Genomic DNA, 5,449 nt, shown 5'->3' on the forward strand with positions numbered 1-5,449 from the left:
GGAAGAATTATGACCGTTGGGGATATGTAGGGTATTATTAAATTTATTTTAAAACCATTTAAGAAAATTAACCCTATAGAACCACTCTTAATTGCGACAAAAAATTAAACAACCTGAGAGTTTTGTGTAGCTGACCTAAGGTTCAGTCGCCCAAACAGATACGTGAGAAAAAAGTACGTTTTTGAAGTTCAAGTGCTTGTGAAGGAGGATGGTTTGCTGAACCTAGGCAATTTTCAAAAAGACCATGGTTCGATCGCCTAGTATCAAGTTTGGTTTACTAAACTTGAACATTTGGTAGCTTGAGGCAGTTTTGAACGTGAATTTCGGGCTACCGAGTTGGTGGAAAAAGTCAGAATCATGGTTTGGTCACCCGAAACCCTTGTGATTTGGCCCTTTAAGTACTAATTTAATTCTGTTGATTCCCCTCATATTATATGTGATTTTGGGGATTATCTTAAGTGCAAGTACAAGGACCTATGGTCTTTTCTAAGGTTTTAGGCATTTTAACTTAGCCTAAAAAACCTGGAATCGGTCGACCGAAGTCTTGTCTAAGGTCTCTCGATGTCCAAGTGATGTGTAGGGACCTAGGGTCGTTCTAAGGCCTTTGAACTTGTAGTTCCTACATGCATGATATGCAGATTATTATAGACCTTTTCCTGTATTAATATTATAGACCCAAATGAAGCATAATATAAATTAGTACAAAAATGAATCTTTTAGGTCATTAGTCTTTAAGTCTTCATATGCCATCAAGTGATCTTACTAATATGAACCTGCACACAAACTTGAAAAACATTTAATACCTAAGTATTTGTCATAATCAATATAGGGTATGACCTATAAGGTCAACAAGGCATCAATCAGGCAAAAATTATAGTGAAAGACATTTTAAAATTAAACATGCATGCAAGTCATCATATATAAACTGAAACCTATCACCACGAAATAATAAATATACATATTTGTGTGTGATTTTGGTGAGAATGTAACGCAAAAATCAAAAATAAAAACTGTAAAGTTATTACAGACCCAGATGTATGTATGTTAAATACAAGATAAGATGGATAAGAGATGATCCTCACAACCTCCTCTAAGCCTCTCCATCATCAGGCCCTTCCTCGTCGCCTTTCGCATCCACATGCTCTTCACCATTATGCTCATCATTCATCTCCCTCGAGCACTCACCGAGGATATGGAAGTTCGCCTTTACCATAGACTGGAACTCTGAGAACTCGGCGTAAAACTTAGAATGCCTTGCCACGAATAAGGAGGGTTGCTCCCTAATCTCTCTCTGGATAGAAGTCTTAAGTTCACCAAATGATGTAGTGAGACCAGTGATAGTTGCCATAATCTCAGCATTAGATGGCATATGGGGCTACTCCTGAGGAACCTCCTAAGGTGCTGGTCCTCTCTCAAGTATGGTAGGCAACCACATGTTGCCAGTTAGCTCATAACCCATCAATTTTAGGGTAGTGGAGGAGAAGGTGCCTATGCCCTTTATCTTCTTGAGTACTGCATACGGAGTCCTTGTGACTCTCTCTTTGACAAAAATCTTAGTCAGGATGCCTCTGTATGGTAGAATGATCCTCTTGCCCACCGTCTTTAAGAACATCCACGTCAAGATTAGTCTTGGCAAGTCCAGCTTCTTTCTTGAAAAGAGGCCCCACATTACGAATCACTCTAGGTATGAAACATAATCCCTAGACTCAAACTTCAGCAGGATATTGTACGATATTAGATGGTTCACTACTTTAGCTTCCAGAGTCAGCGACCTATAGTTGGGGGTGTGACTGAGATCAACCACTGGATTAGAAATAACAAGATTCATGAAGGTATTAACTCACTCAAAAAATGAGCAGCTTGAAAGATATCCCAAGTATAGGAGTTCTGTCGTATAATACTCAGCCCAAGGGCTAGATTGTCTCATCAGAGAATGCGTTTAATCTCAAATTTTACGTTTTTCCAATTGAAAAGAAAAAGGTAGTGAACTCAGTTTAGATTCAGGTCTTTTAAGATTGTGGAGACTTATTTTGACAAATTAAATAATCACGCAAATTAAAGTCCTAAAACTAACATTCCTTGAATTAAAGAGCAAGAATGGAAACCCTAGTCTACTCAAGGAAACACCGAAACACGCGCTAATTAAAAATGGTAACTTTGAGCATGGAATTAAAACACGCAATAATGGAAACTCAACTAGACATGAATGCACACGATTAAAAAAATGAACTTTTAACAAGAATCAGGACCTCGAATTAAAATTAAACCATTAACGATCTAAATGAAAATAGAACATGATAAAAAATCCAATACTTGAATGATACGAACCTAAATAACAAATAAACAAAAAATATTAACTCAAGCAATATCACTCAATAGAAAAGAATGATGAAATTAAAATTCTTGATAAATACTTAATCTAAAAATTAAAATTACACTTCAATTAAAATAAAAAAAAGAAAACACATTAATGTTACTTTAAAAGAAAAAAACAAAAAAATAGAGAGAAGAAACACAACAAAGAGAGAGAGGGAGGGAGGGAGGGAGGGAGAGAGAGAGAGAGAGAAGGGAGGCTGGCCGAGAAGCAAGGCTGTAGTGGTGAATCTCCGGCTAGTGTTTGGTGCAGTGGTCGAAGTTGCAGAGGGGGTTGGTGCAGTTCTCTAATGCACTGGAGCATAATTGGTGGTGCTTGTGGCCATCGCTGGAATAGCAGCTAGGAGCAGAGGACTCCGGCAGTGGGTTGGCAAGGACAGCAGTAGCTCCAAGCGTGGGAGAAGACACACGACTATGCTGGTATGGCAGCAGCAGGGGGGGAGCTGGTTCGTGGGCTTCGGCTAGACCAGAGGATGGAGTTGCAGAGCTTCGGAGGGCTGCTGGATCGTGATTGGCATAAAGTGAATCTGAGGGAGAGAAGAGAAGAACATAAGGGGAGAAATAGGGGATAGAGAAGAGAGGAGTTTAGGGAAAGAGAAGAGGGGGAGAGTGAAAAAGAGTAAAAAAGGAGGGAAGAAGAGTGGTGCGGGGCACAGCTTGAGAAGAAAGAAGAGAATAAAATAAATAGGGGGAAGGGGAGTTTCCCTATGACCTAGTGACGAAGTAACCCGACTTGGCCTGCATGGTTGGGTCACATCACTATTTTTTCATTTATTTTTTATTTTTCTATCTAAGAATGAGGCCAGTTTGGACCCTCCTGGGGCTCACTTTGCTCAAAATTCAAAACATGGAAGTTGAAGATAATCCTTTCCTCTTTCTCTATAAATTTGAATTGTCTCGATCGGAGCTTTGACAGAAAAGTTATTCATGAATTACAAATAGGTGCCGATTTTGGTTCCCGAGAATTTTTCATGCGATAAAAAATTACCAAAAAATCATAAATTTATCCAATAAAACTCAAAAATGATAAATAGAACACTTTGTTAAAATATTGGACATAATTAGACATTTAATTTAAAATAAAAGTCATAATGCCCGGATTAAGATGCCTAATTACGCAGTTTTGATGCGTAATCACACCCCCTAACTAACATTTTGCTAGTCTCTAGCAAATGGGGTGAATGAACTTCAGGGTAGTGCCTACAACTATGAACTCCAGTGAACATGAAATTAATGCACATGCAACAAAACTATACCATTTCACATACAAGAATATAACTGAATTTTACACCCTCTCGTTCATAATCGATACACACAACTCCGAAGAATGCCACTCATGCAAGTTTCGTCATTTAAATGTCATTCAAGAACAGTATATTCACATGAAGTTAACCGGTGGCACAATTCATAGTTAATGCGATCATATATGTTCGAGTATAAACAGGTAAACTCTCGAGGTGTGTGTGATGTGTGTGACTTAGTACACCTAGGATACCAATGGACACCTACCGAACGGTCGCTTTGACTCGGCCTAATCAGTATATCCTCAAGAACACTCAAAGAAGATGGGTTCACTCATCATATGCGAGGTGAAGTGTCGTGATCAAACATCCCACATATTAAAAGGAACAAACGCTAAGTATATGGAGTGGACTAGTCTGGAAAGGATCTAACCTATCTATGAGGTGTCGGGTCCTTCACCCTAGCGTCTTATCACCTACTCGCCATATCCAACCGAGACCACCCTAGATCAACTTATTCACAAACTTGTCATGAATACATTTGAGGTATTAACCGGTTGAGGAATCTTCATATGTGGAAAATATATGTCGTGCCCTTGACCTTTTATGTGATATTTATGTGGAGCCGACATTAGAATTTCATTTTATGCGCATGTGTATTGGTTATTCTTTCTTCTACTTATTCTTCATTTTTTGTCTTCTCTTGATCAATTAGGACAATCTTTACACTTCTTTTGTAATCTTCAAACAATCAATGGGAATTGAGCTCGAATAGTGGTCCATGAACTAAGTCTATCTCTAAGGGTGGCTTAGCCTTCACATTTTGAGTAGGCTACAAGACCTAGGTTCATATCTCCCCACTAGGTGTCACCTTTAGGCTAGCAAATCAAAAACAGAGACTAGTGTACAAGGAATCATCCAAAAAAGGAGAATTGAGTTCAATGAACTCTGATTTGATATTAATGCTCAAAAGGACGATACATAGCTTAAGAATATCTCACAAGGTGTCATAGTCACCACGGGTGTTCTCTCAGTGCTCAACCCTAAGTGCAATGAATCATGTGTATGTGTTTATTCAATCTCGCGAGATGCCGTGTAAATACAAGAAATTATATAGTCAGATTAACAGGAGTGTACTACCAATCAATTCTTCGTAGAGTCACAAAATCATATAAAGAGAAACTACGCATGATTGACTCAAGTTTGTAATTCTTAGGTTATATGCAAGTACATGAAGGGTATGAGTCAGTCTTAAGCATGACATAATGCAATGTAATTCTTTAGTTCTCTTCCTTTCTTCCTCTTCTTTCTTTTTGATTTTTTTTTGTTTGATAATATAAAACCCGGTACGTGTATGTGCACAGTGTCACATGCGAGTGCTCACCCGCCCCCCCTCTCAACTAAAGGGGAACATTATCCTCAATATGAAAGCATGGGGGAAACAGAAAATTTGTACATGGGAAAAGGAGGGCATAGCTGAGTGGCAAAGTAATGGAAAAGAAAAAATGAACTACGAGAAAATAGACCTGAAATTTAACTAAAAATAAAATAAGATAAAATAAAAGGAAAATAAGGGAAAGAAAAACATCACAATTTTTTGGCGGAGGCTCAGGAGGAATTTTTTCTAGTGGCCGCAGGTATATAAATTGCACCGGCGGTTCTCCAAATTTGAGTCGCCGCAGTGAATCAGTCTTTATACCTGCATGAAAATTAGCCTCAAATAAATCAATACACATCAAAATACAAAACAATATGTGTGCAGATCGACCCTCTTTTGTTGACAAGAAAGGGTTTTTATTCGACATTGTGTCCAGGAAATTTGTTTCTTTACGAAC

The sequence above is a fragment of the Malania oleifera genome, chromosome 7 (genome assembly GCF_029873635.1).
Source record: "Malania oleifera isolate guangnan ecotype guangnan chromosome 7, ASM2987363v1, whole genome shotgun sequence".
In the NCBI taxonomy this organism is placed as follows: domain Eukaryota; kingdom Viridiplantae; phylum Streptophyta; class Magnoliopsida; order Santalales; family Ximeniaceae; genus Malania; species Malania oleifera.